The sequence below is a fragment of the Humulus lupulus genome, chromosome 5 (assembly GCF_963169125.1).
Source record: "Humulus lupulus chromosome 5, drHumLupu1.1, whole genome shotgun sequence".
Taxonomy (NCBI): domain Eukaryota; kingdom Viridiplantae; phylum Streptophyta; class Magnoliopsida; order Rosales; family Cannabaceae; genus Humulus; species Humulus lupulus.
In genome coordinates, this window is record NC_084797.1 from 150,157,174 (window position 1) to 150,180,218 (window position 23,045).

General features: G+C 39.4%; 1 non-coding gene across 1 annotated transcript; it reads left to right on the top strand.

Moving 5' to 3' along the window:
* Nucleotides 1-241: 241 nt before the first annotated feature.
* Nucleotides 242-348, top strand: LOC133781105 (small nucleolar RNA R71). Its single transcript, XR_009869901.1, has one exon. It is a non-coding gene; the product is annotated as a small nucleolar RNA R71 (small nucleolar RNA).
* Nucleotides 349-23,045: the final 22,697 nt, after the last annotated feature.

The window sequence follows — 23,045 nt, forward strand, 5'->3', positions numbered from 1 at the left end:
TTAAAGTTGCCACTTGCACTGTAAGCATGGAAATAGCATCTAATTCAATCATACCAGCCGCCTTCTTTGTTTGTCCCCTTTCAATTGGCCACTGGTAGTTATTCATTGCCATCTCATCTAGCAATTCATACAACTCATTAGCACTCTTTCTCATGAACGCACCTCCTGCTGCAACATCTATTATGGTACGAGTAGTACCATTCAACCATTATAAAAATTATGGACTAGCATCCACTTCTCTATACCATGATGTGGGCACTTTCTTAACAACTCTTTAAATCTTTCCCATGCATCATACAATGATTCATCTTTTGTCAGGTAGAAATTATTAATTTCCCCTCTCAACTTTGCAGCTTTTGTGGGAGGGAAAAACTTTGCTAAGAACTTCTGGGCTAACTCCTCCCATATTGTGATAGAATTAGCTTATAGTGAAATTAGCCAACTCTTTGCTCGGTCTCATAGAGAGAATGGGAATAATCTAAGTCTAATTGGATTGTCACTCACTCCATTCATCTTAAATGTTGCACATTGCTCCAGGAAATTGGCTATGTGCAAATTAGGATCTTCCGTGGGCAACCCCCCAAACTGAACAGTAGACTACACCATTTGTAATATTGCTGGCTTAATCTTGAAACTATTTGCAGCAACAGTGGGGTGTCTGATGCATGAATGCACTCCTGTGATAGTAGGAAGTACATAGTCTCTAAGCGTCCTTGGACCTCGTTCCACTGGAACATCTGCAATATTTGGGATATTATTAACATTAGCAGCATTGATTGCTGCATTTCCTCGATTCTCAGCCATGGAAAAATCCAACCTTTTCTTTATCTTTCGGTTTTGTCTGCACATTCTTTCAATTTCAAGATCTACCAATATGAGTTCCTTTTGTCAACTTCGTCGCATATACCAATAATTCCTGAAACACAATACAACCTTGATCTGAATAAGTACTAAAATAAAAAAAAACCAAAGTAAAACAAAAAAATAATTAATTTTGATATTGGATATTAGTCCACGGCAATGACGCCAAAAACTTGATCGGAAAATTATGATGTGCAAGTATACACAATCAATTCAAGTAATAAAATAGTAAGTAAAGTATCGTTCCCATAGAGACTATAACCCAATTACCAATAATTACTTTTTACTTTCTATTTGGCAAGTCAAATTAAGATGAATAAATCTAACTACAAACACAATTTAATTAACTGTAAACAAAATAATTAATCAAAGGATAAAAATCAATAATAAGAAGACCTAGGGTATTAACTTCATCAACTTTTCATTCTATTATTTTTACTAATCAGTTCTAAACATCTTCTTCCTATTCAAATTGCAGGTTAACAAAAATTGATTCCTATTTTTTTTCAAGATATAAGATCTCAACCTATATGCAGGTTTTCTACATCTCTGTGATAAGCTTAAACACAAAGCAGACATTAAGCATAGAAACCTAAGCCATACAGGTACTTTCTTCTAATATGTAACCTATGTCTATATAACGATAGCATATTCAATTCACATATTTCGAATTTTGAATCAAAATCATAAATCAAGCAAATATTGATAAGATATTTACTAGCATTGAGCAAACATTATATAGATTAGAATAAAGAAGATGAATCAATAGAACATCATAATAAAATTAAATAGAAATCCAAGAGACTACATTAAACCCTAGATACAGAATTTAGTTCATATCAGACATGACTAAATCAACAATAATTATTCAGAAACATAAAATTCAAAAGCTTAAAGAAGAAATAAAAATATGAAAATGCAGAAAAAATGTCTCAGAATCATAATTGATCTCTAAATTCATAATTAAAAATATGACCTAACCCTAATTAAAACCTAAAGTCGGAATTTATACTAAAAAAATGAATTCATCTTCTTTTTCAAAAGCAGGCCACGACTTAGCCTTTCTTAGGTCGTGACCCGTGTCTTTTTAAATGCATTTCACCACTTGTCGGAATCTGTAGGCGTCGCAACCCTCTTCACCCAGGTCGTTGCCTGCCTCTTGATGCTCCTCCTACATTTGCATCTGTTTCTTCTAGCGCTGCGACTCTCTTTACCAAGTCGCGACCCTTAAGCCCATGTCGCGACTCTAATTCTATTTTTTTCTTTAGATTTTGAACTTTTGAAACCTTCCTTCATCAAAGACTTCTTGTAACTCATCCTTAACACCAATTTGAGTCGAACAACCACCAAAAGCTCCATTTCCATCATTTCCTCTTCATTTTGCGTTTAGCTTATGATCCAAAGCGCTGACCTACAACAAAGACAAACACAAGCGTAATCTTGCACAAAACAATCGTAAAGACTTAAGATTACCACAAAAACACATCCTAAAACGACACTAAAATGGAGTTATCAAAACCTGAAACCCTAAGGGTTTATTATGCATGCATGTGATCTAATAGTCATGCATGGAATTAATCTTGTGTTTTAGGGTTCAAGAGAAGCTTGTACTAGTTTGATCTCAAGGATTTAGCACTTTAGTGATCAAGTGAAAGCAAGGTAAGAGATCTTGGTAGTTTGCATGTTTTGTCCCTCATATAAGTCTTTCTACCCTATCTCTCTCTCTCTCTTAAAAATCTTCATGTGGGACTTTGGGGATCAGTTTGATATTGTAGAGCACAAGGGGGAGTTTGAGAAGCTAAGGAAAACACATCTCAAACTAGAACTATCAAAAGGTAGAAATTTATGGTTGTTCTTGAGTTTTATGATTTATGTTGGTAGATCTGGTTTTATAGGTTATTTTAATAGTTTTTGGAGTTTATTTTCTGCGTAAAGTTGAGATTGTGTGATTTAATGATTTCCATGCATACATGTTGCTAGGGTTATGCTAGAAAGTCTTATTGTTGGTAAATTGTGTAAAAATGCATGCTGCCAAAATTTTGCGGTCTGGCTTCCATTCTTTTGAACAATTTTTCCTAATCTAAAAGCTATTAAATTTGGTAGGGTGTTATTTTAAACATGTATAAGGGTCCCTGTAAAATTTTAGAGGAAAATGTATTATGGTATAAGAGATATGATTTTTTCAAAGTTCGCCCAAAAATTTAGAAACAAAACTTCTGGCCAGCAAGCATTGCCCAGATTGCTTTCAACATTTTGATAAGTTTTATTATTCCAAAAATTATGAAATTTTTAAGAAAAATAATTTATACATGTATAAAGATCCCTGTAAAATTTCAGAAGGCTATGGTGTAAGAGAAATAAATTTTCATAGTTACCTTAAAATCTGGGAAAAACTTTTAGGCAGTAGGCATTGCCCAGATTGCTTTAAATATTTGAATGGGTTTTGCTATACCAAAAATTATGAAATTTTTAAGGGAATTAGTGAGAGTTTTTATAAGGACTTATTTAAAATTTTAGAGAAAAATATGCCACGGTTGAAGAGAAATATTTTTTCTAAATTTGCCCTAAAAAATTGAAAGATAGTAATTTCGAACCTTAACGAAAAGTGATTTTTGGGACGTTAGTTCTCCTAACCTAAAAAAAACTTTTGACGGAAAAATTTCTCCTAGTTCCCGTCCTTATGACACAGAATACGTGAATGATAGTTTAAGGGTTTTGGTTAAAAAAACTCAATTTAGGGAAAAAGCTTAAAAACGAGACTTTCTCACTTTAAAACATTTAATGACATTAAAGTTTTGGAAATGAGAAGAAATAATTCCTTGCAAAGATAACTAAGGATTTGGAGATTTAACCAATCCCAAATCAACTTGAGTTAATTTAAAATTTGATTTTTACCATTTTATAAGTTAAGGGTCCAATTTCCATTCTTTTAAAAAATAACATAAAAAGAGATCCTAGATTATGAATAAACATGGTAAAAATGGGAGTTTGGGTTTTTTAGAACCTTTAAGAGAATGGGGCAATGTTGTCAGATATTATTTGTAAATGGTCAAAAAGGTGGTATTTTGGCAAATGATAGAAATGGTAAACTTTCGTAGGAGAGCGAAAAGTTTGTATTTTTTCTAAAGTTAAGAGTTGTTTAAAACTCATTTTTCTAAAAACCAAAATATGAGTATTCGATAAGAGAGTTCTTCAGCTAAAGAATATTAAAATGCACAGCATGGAGAGCGTGTTGCAGTGAGGCCGATTTTCTCATGACCATAAAGACTGAAACGAAATCTGGCCTTATACATTGTAAGGTGTATAAGAGGCTATAGTATAGAGTCTCTAAGAGAAATTTATTGCTTGTATCTATCATAGAATATTATATATAAGAGTATGCAATAGTTTAATCCGAGTAAACTGTATTAATTACTGTAACCGCGAAAGGGAAAACGAATAGCGGTGTTAAAGATCCAGCTGGGAACCTAGGACTCCATGTAAGTTAGCCTTTCTCTTTCTTGGCTACAACGTGAATATACTAGTGTGTGCTTGTAGTAGTAGATTACACTAGTTTTGTTTGGGTCATTAAGACCAGGGAATGCTTAATGCCTACTCTTGCAATACTCTTGCATGCTACAGCTAAACAGTAAGTAGGTTCTGGTTCGAGCTAGAACCCTAGCGTAATATAGTCAAGGTTGGAGCCATAACATGGTAAGAATATAGTTCGGGTTGGAGCTAGGACATAAATTCAAGAACTGGGTTGAGGCCCGTTTCCCTTGTTTTTATTCTATGATTAGTTATGATGTGTGTTATATATCTTGAATATTCTAAGAATTTTCTGAGTACGGGTTATTGTGATATGCGTAAACTTGGTTGTTAGAAACTACTATAGTATTTATTTCGAATATGGTTATATATCTTGAATGTTCTAGGAATTTTCTGAGTGTAGGTTATCGTGATATGTGTGAACTTTGTTTGTTAGAAATAACCAGAGTTTTTATTTTGGATATGGTTATATATGTGGAATGTCTGTGATTTTTTGAAAGCAGGTGGTTTTGATATGTATGAACATTGGTTGTTGGGCGCAACCAATGTGCTTGATTTTCTATTAGGGCTACTATTGAGAATTGTATGATAGGTTTGGAACTTATCCAATACCCTAATGACCAGTAGTGATATCTACCTTAGGTCGACATGTTACTGGGTTTTAGTATACTTGTGTGTAAGGCTATTCTTACTAAGAGTTTTCACTTACCTAATTGTTTCATGTTGTAGGTAAGTGAAAAGGCAAAGTGGAGCAATGAGTGACAGATTCTGCTTGCGGATATGTACATGTGGCCTGACCTGGGGAGTTTTTTGATGAAACACCATTTTGAAAACAAAAAGATGGGAGCTTGTTATTTCTTTTATGACATTTGTTTTTCTATAACTCTGTGGAAAAGTGGTTGTAATTTTGTTTTGCTAAACTAAAAGTGTGTGCACACGACCTTTTAAAAAGTTTTCTTTTAAATGGACTTTTGGTACAATGATTTAAAGTCAAAGTTTAAATTTCTGCATGTTTTGGTCTTGTATGTTTTGAGGGTTGTTACAAATACCCTAATGTTTAATTATATTGTATGATTGGTAACATGTCGATATGATCACTTCACATGCCATATAGAATAGGAATGCCTACTCATTGCATCATTAAAATGACATGCTATGTATGAATGTTAATGTTATTATTAACATGTTTCCTAGGATAGAAAAGTAGTATAGTTCTTTTTCTACTATAAATGGCACAAATAATGTGAATTATATTTAAGAAGTTATATTGGGTAAGGTCACATTAATAGCATGCCTGGATTATGTTAATATGTTTTAGGGTTATTAATGATTTTAATATCTTGGAAAAACATAGTTTAGAATTAATTATTAATTGTTAGTAATTATTCTAAATATTGTAATCTTTGAATTTTAAGAGTTAAAATTTTGATTTACATAAGTGACTTAGATTTAATAGTTAAACTTTGATAATAATCACTTAGTAATTAAAATATGAGATACTTTAATAGAAAACCTTTTATTTCTAAAATAGTGAGTGGGAGTAGGTTATAAGGCACTTTAACCTACGGTCTCTACTATTGGTTGAAAAACGTGTGTTCTAGTCAGAGACTCTAGACGGCATTGCTTTCGTCCTCCCTATCGGGAGGTGTTTTGGCTAGGATTTTAACAAGTAGACCTCTTTGCAATAGGGTTTTAAGATGTATTCCATGTTTTACCTATCCTATCGATGACAATCATGGGTTAAGTCAAGAAACCTCAAATAGTAGGTTACACTCACAAAAATATATCTACCCTGGTTGGATATATTTTTGACCAAAATAACGATAATTGTTTATTATGAAGATATCATATATCTTGATAATTGAGAGCGTCTCATTTTAACTAGCAAGTATTTGACCTATCCTATCAACGACACTTACTTGTTGTGGATGCAAAAAATCTGCCAAGGAAAAGATGACAGATCCATTATTGAAATCAATAGCTAGGGGTCCCAAGTTCCTCGCGAGGTCCTTGCCTTGTTGAAGTTTCGAAGGCTCACGACACCCTTGGGTGGCTTGCGCCCATGTGCCTTACAAGGCCCCCACCTTGTTGAAGACACGAGCGCCTCCCACCTAGGTGACATACACCCATGTGTGTCATGGAGCCCCAACTTCGCTGGAGGCCTAAGCGCTTCGCGCCCAGGTGCCGCCCGTCCAGGAGGGGCGCACTTCGGGAAGCCAACATCTCTTCCTAGAAAAGGTACCTCGCACCTAGAAGGGGCCATGCCTCGCGAGTTCCATGTCTCGTGCTAGCAGAAGCACCCCGCACCCAAGAGGGGCACACCTCACAAGTCCCACTTCTCGCGCCAGCAGGGGCACTCTGCACCTAGGAGGGGCATTCCTCACGATTCTCACGTCTCACGCCACTAGGAGTGCCTTGCGCTTTACAAAGCCTGCAACTCATGCTAGCATAGGCATCTCGCGGCCCTAGGGGGAGTTGCACGTCATGATATGGGTACCTTGTGCCTAAGCAGCTGCAACTCAGCTTTACGCCTAAACACCATGTGAAACCTCTCATACCTTGCACCCATAAACCAACTAGCAAGGACATCATTTCTCAAGCCTCTTTGAAATATGCGCTCCGCCGACGAGGCCCTACCCTACTTTCTAGGGTAGGTGTCACTAGCAAGGCTCGCCTCCCATATGTATCCTTTCCCTGTCCACAAGTAATCTAATACTTAGAAAAATATAAAGAGGCTTGAGGCACATGCACGTCTTGGGAAGGTGAAAACATCCACTAGTTGTGTGGTACATGAATAGGTATAGAATGTACATACTTATCAAGAGGATTATGAATACAAGGACAACCTCCACGCCAGACGATTAGTGGTAATACAAGAATGGTACATAGTAAGGACTCCCCCATCATGCCTATGAGGTTCGTACCCAACAAGTAGTGGAGGTATGACGTGGTACCATGGTAGGAGTACTTTTGCAGATCCTTGACACATACTAGAATCGACAATCACTCCTCTAGCACCACTACCGCCTGCTCCACGATTGCCTTCAACCTGAAGATGAGTCCTCTTTTCCCTTCGAGACCACCATGTATTTGGAGCCAATAGTGTTCACTAATAAATAAGACCTTCCTTCAACTAAGAAAAGGGTCAGAAAATTATGCACTGAAATTAGAAATTCTTTAGTAATATAAATATTCTCTTCATTTTCCCTCTACAACTTGATTCTAAGTTCAGATAGCTATCATAAGTTTTTATAAGTTTCTTCACAGCTATTCATTTTCTTTTAAGCTCGTAAGTTTTCCGATCTAACTTGGTTGACGAGTTCTTACCGTCAATAGTTTGGCGCTGTCTCTGGGAAGGAGAAGTATCAAGTTGATGTTCTTCCATCAATTCTGACAAGAAGAAATGTCAAGGCATTCAAGATGCCTATGGGAATCTCAGGATGTTGAGACCCACCTTGATAGAGACCAAATAAGAGCCTCTAGAAGAGAACCTCCACCACCTTAGGTTGGAGGTATGCCAAAAGAACATCCAGCCCCTGGAGAGGAGAAGGAGGCATCATCCCCAGTTGTCCAACCTAACGGAGGTCATCCTGAACCATCTGTCACCCCTGTGGGTGTCCTGGGTACGCACCCTCCTCCTCGACCACCGACTGCACTGTGCTCCGGCCACCAGGATCTAGGTTCCTCTACGCGTAGGCCCAGCAAGAGTCCACGGGTGCACTCCATGAGCTTCAGCTCTAGAACTCGCTTTTATAAGGATGAGATACGCTAGTTGCACATAAAGAATCAAAGGCTAGAAGCCACAATAGAGAACATGTAGGAGGTGTTGAATGACCTGCTACAAGGGAATTCAAGGATGCCCATTCCCAAGCTTAGGGAGAAAGAACCTATATGAGGAGAAACCACCATACTGATGGATAGTGGCAATGAAACTCTCAACTAGTTATACCCCTCACCCAGGATGCAAGAAATATTCTACACCAACAACAAAACCTAGCGCAAACCCCACCTACGATAGGTGAGAACCCAAGACCACCTCCAAAAGAGCTTCTCCGGACTTGAGGCAGAAACTTAACCAGAGAGGGTCCAAGGTAAAACCCACACCCCCTACAGCTCCCCCGAGGGAAACAACCAAAGCAAGGGTTCACCCTGATAACCCACGAGACCCCTTAAACAAAAAAAAAGGGAACTAGACACAGAAATTGTAACGCCCAACATTTGTTTTGACGGTGAAATCTCGTCAACGAAATTAGATCGGAAAACTCAAAGGTAAGTCAGGTGATGTTTATATAAGAACTAAGAATAAACTTTAAGGAAAAGTAAACACAGATCAACAATGGAGCAAGCCTTGGTATATTTCTCAATAGCCTCTGCATACAATGAATTTTCCAACCCCCTTCTCTGTGGAAGTGGGGTTCATTTTATAGTAGGCTCTAATGGCCCTGGGTACATGGTGGTCCAAGGGACCAGATGGTACACAAGTACACTAGCAGGAGAGTGGTTCCAGGGGTAGTGGTGTCGGCTCTGGTACAAGGTCAGAGATCATGGGAGCACCTCACCTCCTGTACCTGATCATGCCTCCACTACCTGCCTGGTACGGGTGTCAGAGGAGTGGCTGGTGAGGACAACACATGGTACTTTGTCCGTACCTCCACTACTTATCTGACGTGGGTACTATGTCCGTACTCTAACTCCTTTCAGTTCGTCAGTGGACTCCGTACCTCATGAGATCAATGCCATGTGACCCTCATTTGTAAGGCATAGATGCGAGGTGGTAATGACCCATGCACTGGCTGTGCCTTGCAAGACTTCTAGTGGCGAAGGGCCTAGCAATACTTGTCTCCTTGCGGCATGGATCCAGACTAGTGACGTGATGGTGCGACGGCCTCCCGAGAAGATGGTGGCCTATGGGCCTCGCGGGGGCGCCTGCGTATGATGGCCTCGCTGGGGGCGCACGCATGAGGGCCTTGCTGGGGGTGTGTGCTTGACGACCTCGCTGGGGGCGCGCGCGCATGAGGGCCTCGCTGGGGGCGCGTGGCTGATGGCCTCGCTGGGGGCGCGCACATGAGGGCCTCGCTGGGGGCGCGTGCTTGATGGCCTCGCTAGGAGGAGCGCACGCAGGAGGGCCTCGTTGGGGGTGCGCGGCTGATGGCCTCGCTGGGGGCACGCGGTTGATGGCCTCGCTGGGGGCGCGCACATGAGGGCCCCGCTGAGGGCACGCGGCTAGTGGCCTCACTGGGGGCGCGCACATGAGGGCCTCGCTGAGGGCGCATGCCTGATGGCCTCGCTAGGGGGCGCGCGCGCGGGAGGGCCTCCCTGGGGGTCGCGCGCCTGATGGCCTCACTAGGGGGCGCGCGCGCATGAGGGCCTCGCTGGGGGGCGCGTGCCTGATGGCCCGAGGACCCAATGAGAGTGTAGGCGTATGGGGGTCTAAGTGCGTTCTTTGGGTCTTTTATAAGCGTGGAATATCGAGCATCCACAGGTGTATGTCCCGGGCGTCTTTGGAAACGTTTACGTGTATGAGTGCATCTTGACCCATGAGCGTGTCAGCCTTACGCGGACACGTCGGACCTCACTATGTGAGGGCCTTGTGCACCTATCCTCTTGCAGTATTCATTGTGGCCCCTCAGCTTAGCAGGGCCAAACCTTGTGGCTCATAATGTGTTGTTTCTCATGAGATGATCTCCTGTATTCGACAAGGCCTACAGGCTCGAGCCCAATAGCATGAATAAGTGACCTTTATCCCTATGTTCCAACTAGGGACTAAAGAGTTTTTATTTGGTGGATTTTTGGCATCCACAATTTGTTAATAAGGCGTAGTGCCTTGATTACTAGGCCAATAGGGCATAATTGGATGTTTAGGTGTTAATATGATCTAATTGTGATTATATATATGAATTATATGAGTTATATCATGATATGACTGTTTACACATGTTTAAGTGAGTTAAATGTGCTTTATAGGCCCATTTCTATTAAAAAAGCCATTTTCGTAATTTTGACCTGCCGAGGGTATATCTGTAATTATATGTGCTTTGTGAGTGGGACCACATTATTTTGTGGATATATTTGAGATGTGTGGCACGAGACGATCCTAGTGAACAATTTTGCGGAAAAGTCACTTCGGGGATTAATACCAGGGGTATTGGAGCCTAGAGGTATTTCAGTAATTTGGTGAATTACCAGGGGTATTGGAGTATGAATTATAATTGTGGAGGGGGTGGATATTAGTGTTTGGAAGATTAGTAGGATTAATTGGGAATTTTAAGTGAAATTTTGAGGTTTAGTGAGGATTGGTGTCAAATGACTAATATGCCCTTGAGGGCTTTGAAGATAGGCTTAATAGGCAGAGGCATTATAGTCTTTTCCTAGGGGCCTAATTCAAGACTTAGGCAATCTTAGGTAACCTCACTCTTACATTTTCTCATTCTCTCCCTCTCGCTTTACTTGGTTCCAAGTAAAGGGAGTCTTGAAACATTTGAACAATTTCAAGCGTAGAAGTAATCTTGGGTGGGATTTAGAGCTTGATGTTGAGGGAATAGGAGCTACTAGGTGGGGGAATTCAGCTGGGAATCTTGTTTGCAATGGGGGTTAAGCCTTTCTCTACGAATTCCTTTAAGCTTTGACTTTTCCTTTTTGTATTCTTGGTGAATTCGTGGACTTTGGGTTTGAAGTGTGTTAGTAGCTTTCGATGGGTGTATTCTATGTTGTTGTGTTGATGAAGTTATTCTGGTTTGTTATTGGGTTGAAATATATTTTGGTTGTGTTTGGGATGATATTGTGATTTTTGAAATCGCTGAAATTTTTGGGTTTCCGGGGTTGCATCGCGGCGCTGTTCTTGGAGCGTCGCGACCTACATGAACTCAGAGGCACTGGGGGTTCCTTTGAACCGCCTTCGCACTACGGCACTGGGTAGGTTGTGCCGCGGTGCGTGTCCTGTGCTTGTGAGGTTTGTGTCTCTCTGCCTAGGGTTGCACCGCAATCTTTCAGGGACGGGTCGCGGCTCTAATTAAGGAAAGTGGCCAAATGAGGTTTTGAGTTATGGGGACTCAAACCTAAGGGCTCAAGAAGGATTCTACTATCTGTTTAAAAAGAATTCGAGGTTCTGGAGGCTAGGACTCAATCTTTATGCTCTTAATTGATTTAGTTCTTGATAGATATCCATTAATATGTTGTGACTAGGGGTACTGCAAGGCTCGGGAGGAAAGGATTGTGCTCGTTGTCACTTTACCTTATCGCTCAGAACTTGAGGTAAGAAAACCGTCTCTTGCACCAAGTGTAGGGCTTGTGCCCCAATTATAGGGTACGGGAATGACTGTTTCATGAAACCATTTATAGTTGAATGTCTGATGTGTTTGAATCTATGTTGTTATACTTATTTGTATTGATTGTTCGGTCGGGAGATCGTTATCGGCCTGGAGGTGGGGCCAGGCCATTGTGGCGAAGCTAGGCCGTAGTGGCGGGACCATTATAGGGAAGCGGTGTGCGTCTATTCGGCATGAGTCGTTATACTTGTTGAATTATCTATTGGGAATAGTTCCCTTAAAGCAATTGTAGTTGACAAATGTTTTATACATATATATATATATAGACTATGTCCGATATTATATTGATAATATTAAGTAAATGTCAGAAAATTCCAAAGTTTATCTATGTGGTCTTAATCTCATATTGGTATGGGAGGATCGAAATTAAGATAATAAACTTAAAATAGTTCGCAGTAAAATAAAGTTATGGAATCTTTAGATTAATTACTGCTAGTACGGTCCACTAGTATTATGAATACATGTGACCTAGACCCGGGTTACTAGTGTAGTAGGACACTTTAGTGGAAGTACTTTTCATGCTGAGAGTATGTAGAACTGGACCAGATGCGATTTGTTAATACTTGTTTAAACATCGTTTCATAGTATTAATCAAACACATCAAACGATGATATTAATATTGAGGTTGCTATGAAATCTTATGAGTGCTCACGTCGCAAACTTGTTGTGACACAACCTTCACTAGTAAAGTTAACGGTACACTAGGAACAAGATATAGCTGAAAGGGTAAAACGGTAATTTTATTCCCTTTTAATTATGAACCATTAATAGAGGATTAACATTGTATGTAATTATTATATCAATGGAAACTTTATTCTTTGATAAAGTACTAAGTAAATATATGTCTATAATTATCAAGAGTTCAATCTCATATTTATAGTGGAGTAATCATGAGATTCATAAGTATGATTATTTAATCAAAGAGCTTTGATTAATAATCTAATATTTATTGGAGCTTGATACTATAGGTCCATAGGTCCTCAGGGTGGTTCTATCAACACCATATCAAGGTAACAGTTGATACAAGGGTATAACTGTAATTTGAGAATTTGAGAAGAATTTTGTTCTCCGGGTCAAGTATGCAGTTGTATGATAATGAGCTTGAATAATTAATTTAAAATTAATTATTAATTTTCAAAAATATATTTATTAATTTAAATATATAAAATTTCGAATTTCACATATATAAATAAATAAATAAATAAAATTTTGAAATTAATTATTTTATTTGAGTGGGAGAAAATAAAATTGGTAAGTCAAAAATAGTTTTTTATTTATTTAATTTTAAAAAGATGATGATAATGATGATCATCAATTTAAATTTTGAATTTTGAATTTAAAATTTAAATTTTGAAATATGGTTGTTATCTTTTCCTTAAAAAGATAAATACCTTATTTTGTGGGAGATTGATTTTTATTAAATAATTAAATAAAAGAAAAATGCAGAATCCCTCAAAAGGTAATAGCGGGTCACACATGCCACAGTCCAAAGACTGTGCTATGCCTAAACTTTATATAATGATATTGTATCAGTATAGTTTTTATTTTATTTATTTAATTAATTAATAATTTGAAAATAGTGATATTTACCTAAATCAAAACCTATCATCATTATGATATTTTATTATATTACTATTATTATTAGGAATAATAAGGTAATAGAAATATCTCTATATATATGATATAGAATAAAGAGAAGAAAAAGAATAACACAACACAATACACATATCAGATGCAATTCAGAAGAGTTCTCTGTCATACAAAAACTCTTTCTTTCTTCTTCTTTATTCTAGTCATTCTCACACCATAATCCAAGTTCTCATGTGTTGAGAAATACTTGTGCTTCTTAAAAATACAAACACATGTTCTCTATGTACCCACACACATCTTGAGGTGAAGAGAACACTATGGAAGATCGTGGTTTGAGTGCTTAAAGCTTTTGACAGGAAGATCGAAAAATATACAAAAAGACTCAAGGACAATTGATAGGCTTCAAGAGGTAATTTTTTATGTTCTTGATTTTTTTTGTTTATATGTTATATATAAATATATTGTATATTTTTATATATATATATATGTTGCATTATTAAGAATATTGTATGTTGATGTTTCTTGATTGTTTTCTTGGTCATATAAGTTGTTTATATGATTAATGAAAAAAATTTGTTGTTGTTGTTCTTATAAAAATGGGCCCACCACGTCAATTTCGCTGTGTGCTCTGAATGTTTTTCCAACATTATCCACATATATATGGTTGTGATTTATAAAACATGTATTTGATGGGAATGCTTATTTGAATATATGTCTTATTTTGTTAAGTTTACTTGGTGGACCTTGGCTCACGGTTGTTTTGTGGTGCAGGTAAGGGCAAAGAGTAAGCTGGAGCGGCCATGAGTTGGAGAGCTTCAGGGGTGGTGTGTACATATGCAGCCTGCTCGATTGCCACGGTCGGGATTGCTTGGTAGGGATTAGGATTGAACCCTGTTTTTCTGCTTTGGACGACTAGTTTATAATTTATTTGTCTTTTATTAGTCTTTAAACATGTTTTGGGATCTCACGTATAAACTAAACACTTTTAATGGAAAATGATTACTTCGGTGACAAAAAAATTTAATACCTAACACTTGTTTAGTTTTAATTACACATTTAAGTCCAAATTACTCGCTTAGTGGCTAAGCACCATTTCGAACACACGGTGTAGCAGTCTTGGCTAACTAGGGCGATACAACTTGGTATCAGAGAGGTCTAGCTTTAAGGGTTCTTGAAGACTGGCTGGGCATGTACACTCACCGCTAAAGATAAGCTCGACTCACAGTTTGGTATCCAATAATGTGATTATGTGCTTAATTGCTTAATTGAACATAGGTGCCTTATCCGCATGCTAGAATAGAAAGCATGATATATTTACTGTTAGAGCAGGGCCTATTGATTGATGTATGAATGCTATGGACATGTGTTTAAGCATTATTATTGTATGTGGATGTTGTGTTGTTTAGTTTTGCTCGTGGGATGGCTTTTGGATGCGATTATCATGCCTGATGGGCCGAGTCATTAATTGCAGATATAGTTGGAAGTTATGCATCCATGGCAATCAATGGGGCAATGAAGTAAGGATACCGAGGCTAGAGATGATAGTTAAGGCCAAAACCCTCCGCCTACCCCTTGGAAGTGGAAGCAAATATGTTCAGATATGCAAGCGAGACTACAGAGGCAAGAGGAAGAGATTAGGTGGTTGAGGCAACAAGTTTGGCCAGAGAACACTGCTTTGTTTGTTTCGTAGGTTGTGGCTCAACCTGGGTTTGGGAATAGGTGGGAACCATTGGTTGAGAGGTTCTAGAGACATTATCCTTCAGCCTTCAAGGGAGGCCTAGATCCACTAAGAGTTGAGTAGTGGATGGGCACGATTAGCTCCATCCTCAACCTTATGAGGTTGGCGGAAAAATGATACAATGGTCTGTGCCACGTATATGTTACAGTATGATGCTTGAACTTGGTGGGAAGTGGTATCCCACACCAGGAACGTCGTTACGATGGGTTGGGAGGAATTTAGGCAATTGTTCAACGAGAGATACTATAATGATGCAATTCAAGCAACGAAGATGAACGAATTTATGAATATAGATAAGGGAATCATGACAGTAATAGAGTATGCCATTAAATTTAATGGGTTGGCCAAGTTTTCTTTGGACTAGGTGTCAACTAATGTGGCTCGGAAGGAGCGATTTGTCCGAGGGCTGAATTTCAGGGTAGCCCAGGGCATCAGAATCACCCCGGTGTATAAGGTTTTTACATATGCTCAAGCAGTAGAGAAGTCCCTTACTATTGAGGGCGCAGAGGATGAAATATGGAGGAAGAGCACTGTAGGGCGTGATGATCGAAGAGTGTTACCATTGTGTAAGGGATTGGGTAAGGGAGGAGGCCCAAGTGAGCAGAAAAGAAAATTCAATGACGTATTTGGCACCCCTGGGCTAGAAATATGGTTTTGAGACGCTTAGAGTAGTCGACATGGAAAAGGTGAGAAGTGGAAGACCTACCCAAAGTGCATTGAGTGCTGAAGACACCATTTGGGAGAATGTCAAGCTAATAAATGTTTCCTTTGCGACATGGTAGGTCATTTTAAGAGAAAGTTCCCGCAAATGGGAAAGAAGAGCCGAGGGAGGAGAACAATTTTGTTCCAAATTGAGGGGTTGCTTTGTTACAGGCGGAGGATGAGGTTAGTTCCTCTGTGGCGACAGGTCAAACCCTAGTATTTATTACTCTTGTATGGTATGCGTTTATTTTGGTTTTAGGCATGTAATGGTTTATTTTGGTATGGTTATAGATTACTCAAGTTGGTTTTGGGTTACCTATGTTGTGGACAATGGGGCGTTATCACCAATCAAGAATTGGTAGCCTCTAAAGGTGGAATTAGACTATTACTAATATAGGCGAATAATAGAGAGTTGTCTATGGACCTGATAGAATCAGAAGTGAAAGAGTTTGACGTGTTATTGGGTATGGATTAGTTGGCCGAGTGGGAATGATCATAGATTGTGAGAGAAAGATGGTAATCTTTTGAGTATGAAGGAGGAAACCAGCTTGTGATTGTAGGCGCTCCAGACGGGCCTCGGAATCCAATGACTTGGAAATTGAAGGTTAGAAACCTATCCCAAGGAGGATGCGTGGAATTCCTAGCTAGTTTGGGGGATATCATAAGGGGTTGCATATGTGGATCAGAGGGTCTACCGGGATCGCCATTGCATCGGGAGGTTTAGTTTGTTACTAAATGGACATCAGGGCTAGAATCTGTGTTTAAGGCACCATATAAAAGGGTGCCAACTGAGTGGAAAGAATTAAAGGTTCAGTAAGGAGTTACTTAGATTGGGGATTTATTTGAACGAGCTTCTCACTATGTGATACGTCAACACCATTTGTTAAGGAGAAGGACAAGTCATTAAGGACATGTATCGAGTATGAATAACTAAATACGGTAATTGTTAGGAATAAGTATCCATTGCCAAGGATTGACGATTCGTTTGACCAGTTGTAGAATAAGATAGTGCTCCTATGAATTTACCCTTGAGCTGGTTATTACCAGCTAAGGATCAAGGAAAGAGACATTTCAAGAGTCACCTCTCGCACCAAGTATGGAAGTTGTGGATTTTCAGTGAACGCCTTTGAACTAACAAATGCTCTAGCGGCCTGTGTGGATCCAACAAATAGAGAGTTCAAGGATGAATCGGACAATTTGTATTTTGGATTTATCAAGAATTCTTTCGCCTACTTCCAGTCAGAGGCAGAACACGATCGGCATCTTCGATGATATTACGAAGACGAAGGAAGCACGGATTATAGGTAAGGTTCTGGGAGGGATGAGTTAAGATTTCTTTGAGTCATGGTTCGAGTCACATTATGGGAAATGAGGTGATCATGCCTGATTTAGTTAAGATCAAAGCGATAAAGGATTGGCCAAAGGAACACTTTAGAGGTTAGAAATATTGCAGGACTAGTGAAACACATCATAATTTACTTGAAGCATCTTCGAGGACTGCGATACCCTGGATTTAAGTAACGTGAGGACATGAGGTTTGTCTGAACTGGTGGATGCAAAATGGGTTTCCGAAAGTTGAAACAGAGGTTGATTATCACACCATGGTATCAATATTATCATGTGGTGGGCTGATATACAAGGACGGTATAGTGGATACTATCTTGGTTGTTTGAGAATGAGTATTTCATAGTGTTTGGTGGTGCGACATGACAGGGACTAGGATGCGCCCATGTGTAGGCTGGAAAGATGATTGCTTACACTTCACCAGGGTAAGATGAATACAATGTAGATGTTTTACATGAATGCCTTGAGTTGGAAAGGTCCAAACTAGGTGTATGATTCAAAATAGACCACAGAAAATTCAGTTGAGGAAACGATTAGAATTGGCATGGGATTTGTGTTGGATAATCGACAAGTATAACTTTATAAATAGTATGAGACAAAAAGAGAATCTTATTGGAATGATGAAGGACCCTACATTCTTAACATGGATAGGTTGAGATATGAGAATCGAATACATGTTCCAGTGGATGCTAGCATAAAGATGGAAATTCAAGATGAATTTTATACTACCCCATGCTCGTTATATCTAGGAATTACGAATGGATATCAAGACCTTAAATTTGTAGATTGGTCGCTAAGTGCCTAACCTTTCAACAAGTAAGGGCTGAGTACCGGAGGGCAGCGGGGCTACTATGACCCTAGGACATTCCAGAGTAAGTATGGGTGGATATAATAATGGACCTTATGGATGCATCACCTTGCATTGTGGGTAAAATGATTTTGGTATGAGAGGTTGTGACTCGATATACTAAAGTTGCACACTTCTTGTTTGTGCACATGAATCATAATATGAATTAGTATATATGAAGGGAGATCGTACATCACTGTGGGGTACCGAAATCGATAGTGCCAGAATGAAAACCTATATTTATTTCCAAGTTTTGGAATAGCTCGCAAGGGGCGATGGGTATAGGATGGATACTTAGTAATACTTGTTATCCATAGAAAGATAGGCTATGTGATAGGATAAATCAGATTTTAGATGTTATGCTTCAGGCATGTAATTTTTAGGGGCACTCGAGTAAGTAAATTCCCTTGATTGAATTGTTACAGCGATGATTACCAGTCAGTAACTTGAGTGACTCCGTATGAGATATTGTGATATAGGGAGTGGAAATCACCCATTTCTAGGAATGAGACGGGAGGCAGAAAGTATTCTGGTCTTGAAACAGGTTAGAGGACCAATGACGTTACTAAAGATCATTAGAGCATAAATATCCGCTTTATTGAAAAGACATAAAACTAGCGCCAATTCAAATATGGGAATGTGGAGTTCCAGGATTGGAGACCTTGTACTTCTTCGAGTATTGTTCATTAAAGAGATAAGATAATTTGGGAAGAAAGATAAATTGGGCTCTAGGTTTGTTAGGACTTTGAGTTCTTGACAAGAATTAAGCCAGGGGCCTACAAATTAGCCTTACCCCAGCATCGGTGGAGGTTCATAGGGTGTTGTAGGTGTTGATGCTAAGGAAATATGTATTGAGTGCTATACCTATTGGGTTGAGAGACCCTGAAATTTCAGTGAGAAATATCATGTGAAGAAAAGAAAATAAAGATTTTGAATGGAAAGGATAAAGTATTAAGGAATAAGACTCTCACCCTAGTAAGAACATTATAAAGAAATAACAAGGTAAGGAAATGACTCAGAATTTAGAGTCAGATATGCAAGACCGGTATCTTGAGATGTTTAAATAACTTTCGATGACGAAATTCTTATAAAGGGGGATAGTTGTAACGTCTCGAATTTGCTTTTAAGGCATAATGCCTTGATTACTGGGCCAGGAGGGCATAATTAGATGTTTATATGTTAAAATGATCTAATTTTGATTATATATGTGAATTTTATGAGTTATATCATGGTATGACTGTTTGCGCATGTTTAAGTGAGTTAAATGTGCTTATAGGCCCGTTTTTGTTAAAAATGGCATTTTCGTAATTTTGACCCGCTAGGGGTATATTTGTAATTAGATGTGCTTTATGATGGGACCATATTATTATGTGGATATATTTGAGATGTGTGGCCCGAGATGACCCTAGAGAAATTTTGCAGAAAAGTCACATCGGGGATTAATACCCGGCTCGAGGTGAGCCTAGGGATATTTTAGTAATTTGGTGAATTACCGGGGGTATTGCAGTATGAGTTATAATTGGGGGGGGGGGGGATATTAGTGTTTGGAATTAGTGGAATTAATTGAGAATTTTAAGTAAAATTTTGAGGTTTAGTGGGGATTGGTGTCAAATGACTAATATGCCCTTGAGGGCTTTGAAGAGAGGCTTAATAGGCAGGGGCATTATAGTCTTTTCCTAGGGGCCTAAGACTTAGGAAATTTGGGGTAACCTCACTCTTACATTTTCTCATTCTCTCCCTCTCACTCTACTTGGTTCTAAGTAAAGGGAATCTGGAAACCTTTGAACAATTTCAAGCTTGGAAGCAATCTTGGGTGGGATTTAGAGTTTGTTGTTGAGGGATTAGGAACTGCTAGGTGGGGGAATTCAGTTGGGAATCTTGTTTGTTGTGGGGGTAAGCCTTTCTCTATGAATTCCTTTAAGTTTTGAGTTTTCCTTTTTGTATTCTTGGTGAATTCTTGGACTTTGGGTTTGAAGTGTGTTAGTAGCTTTTCATGGGTGTATTTTGTGTGGTTGTGTTGCTAAAGTTATTCTGGTGGTTGTTATTGGGTTGAAATCGAGCCTGGTTGTGTTTGGGATGAGATTGAGATTTCTCAAATCGCTGAAATTTCTGGGTTCGCAGGGCTGCGCCGCAGCACTGTTCTTGGAGCGTCGCAGTCCGCATGAACTCAGAGGCGCTGGGGGTTCCTTTGAACCGCCTTGGCGCCACATCACATGTCATGTGCTTTTGAGGTTCATGGTTCTCTGCCTTGGCGCGTGCCGCGATCATTTAGGGATGGGTCGCGGCTCTAATTGGGGAAAGTTTCCAAATGAGGTTTTGAGCTATGGGGACTCAAACCTAAGGGCTCGGGAAGGATTCTGCTACTCGCTTTAGTAGAATTCGAGGTCCCAGAGACTAGGACTCAATCTTGAAGCTCTTAATTAATTTAGTTCTTAGTGGATATCCATTAATATGTTGTGACTAGGGCTACTGCAAGGCTCGAGAGGAAAGGATCGTGCTCTTAGTTGCTTTACCTTATCCCTCAGGACTTAAGGTAAGAAAACCATCTCTTGCACCAAGTGTAGGGCGTGCGCCATAATTTTAGGGCACGGGAATGACTATGTCGTGAAACTATTTATAGTTGAATGTCTGCTGTGTTTGAATCTATGTTGATATACTTGTTTGTACTGATTATTCGATCGGGAGATCGTTATCGGACTGAAGGTCGTTATCGGCACTGCATGCGTAATGTAGGCTGTAGTGGCGGGGCTTATCGCCCTAGAGGTCATTATCAGCAATACATGCATAATGTAGACCGTTGTGGCGGAGCCAGGCCATAGTGGTGGGACCATTGTAGGGAAGCAGTGTGCATCCATTCGGCATGATTCGTTATACTTGTTGAATTATCCACGTATATATGGTTATGATTTATAAAATTTGTATTTGAGGGGAATGCTTATTTGAATATCTGTCTTATTTGGTTAAGTTTTCTTGCTGGGCATTGGCTCATGTGTGCTTTGTGGTGCAGGTAAGGGCAAAGAGTAAGTTGGATCAGCCATGAGTTAGAGAGCTTCAGGGGCGGTGTGTACATATGCAGTCTGCTCGATCACCACAGCTGGGATTGCTTGGGAGGGATTAGGGTTGAACCCTGTTTTGCTGCTTAGGATGGCCAGTTTGTAATTTATTTGTCTTTTATTAGTCTTTAAACACTTTTTGGGATCTCATGTATAAACTAAACACTTTTAATGGAAAATGATTACTTCACTGACCAAAAAATTTAATATCTAACCTTTGTTTAGTTTTAATTACACATTTTAAGTCCAAATGACTCCCTTAGAGGGTTAAGCACCATTTTGAACACACGATGTAATGGTCTTGGCTAACCAGGGCGTTACAAAAATGCAAAGCCTTCGAAGCAAGATAGTCACTGCACCTGGGGGGCAAAGAGGTGATGATTAGTTCGACCACGAGTAGCCCTTCACAAGGGAGATCTAGGTTGAGCAACTCCCCACCAAATTCAAAGAGCCTTGCATGACTCCGTATGGGGGCACTATGGACCCAAAGTATTACATAGACGCCTTCAACAACTTGATGAAGTTAAGCAGGGTCAATAGTAGGGCAAGGTGTCATTGCTTCGCAATTACACTGAAAGGAGCTGCGTACAAGTGGTTCAAGAGGTTAAGGCTAGGAGAAATCGGGTTATGGCAGTAGTTCTCTGTGAATTTATTCAGCAGCACCACGCGGTCCATGATTATGTTATGCTGAGTACCAGTCTCGCTAACATAAAATAAAGCAAGAGTGAAAGCCTGAGGAGCTATATCCATAGATTCAATATGGATGCAACTAAGTTGGGAAGTTCAACTAAAGCGGAGCTCGAGATGGCTATCAAAGCCAGAGTTCATCTAGGAAGCAAGTTATGGGATAACATGCTCAAGAGGGAGGTTACAAACTTAGAAGACATCTTCGAAAGAGCACAAAATTATGTATGTGTGGAAGAGGACCATGAGAAATTGCATGATGGGGAAATCAAACTTTCCTCCAATCGTCCTTCTACCAATACGTTTGAAGACTCCGCGTAGAAGAGATCATTGTGATAGAGAAGTCACTGATCATGTTAAAGAATGGAAGAGGTCTATAAGAAGGCTTCAAGAAGAAGCTAGTGGGATTCATCAAGGATAACCTCTGATAAGACTCCCTTTATTGTGTCGCTTAGAAACCAAATAAGTTACCTTAATTGGCCCCCACAAGGTAGTAGTAGTAGTAGTAGAAGTGGTAGTAGTAGTAGCAGCAGCAGCAGTAGTAGTAGTAGTAGTAGTAGTTTTTCTTTATTTGAGTTATGCCTTGTGAGGAATCAAAATTTTCCCAAAAGTTGGCCCCCTGTAGATGTAATTTACTTTGATAGGATCCAAAGAGGTCACCAAGCTGATTCCATGATGTAATATGACAATGACATTGTGCTTACCCTTGTACGTTGCCTCTTATTACTAATGTCAAGCACCAATCTTATATATTTCATCTCTGATCTCTAAGGACACTTATATGACGCATATACTGCCATTGTCAAAGAATATCGGAAAGAACGAAAAACAAAGTGCTTGACAAGATAGATCCCATCAACCACTTAAGAGGTATTATACCCAAGCTCACCAGGCACCTATCCATGTGCAAAATAGCTGCCTAGCCTTGCGAGACTCAACAGGCACCTAACCATGTGCAAAATAGGTGCCTAGCCTCGCAAGCGTCAACAGGCACCTAGCCATGTGCAAAATAGATGCTTAACCTCGCGAGCCTCAACATGCACCTAGTCATGTGCAAAATAGGTGCCTAGCCTCACGAGCCTCAATAGGTGCCTGCCCATGTGCAAAATAGGTGCCTGGCCTCATGAGATATATATGAAAATACTTATAATATATATGTATAAGCGATGAACCTTATAAGACAACATTTCAATCTATAAGGACTAGCTACCCTTATAGAGTCTAAGAAAGTCAAAAGGTCCCTCAAAAGTGACTTGCTCACAAACACACCCACCCTACAAAGGGACCACGTCATAGAAGACAAAATGGGAGCCCAAAGAGATCCCTAAGTCTAGATTGACCAAGTTGCCTTACCAAGGGAAAAAGGGCCTTAAA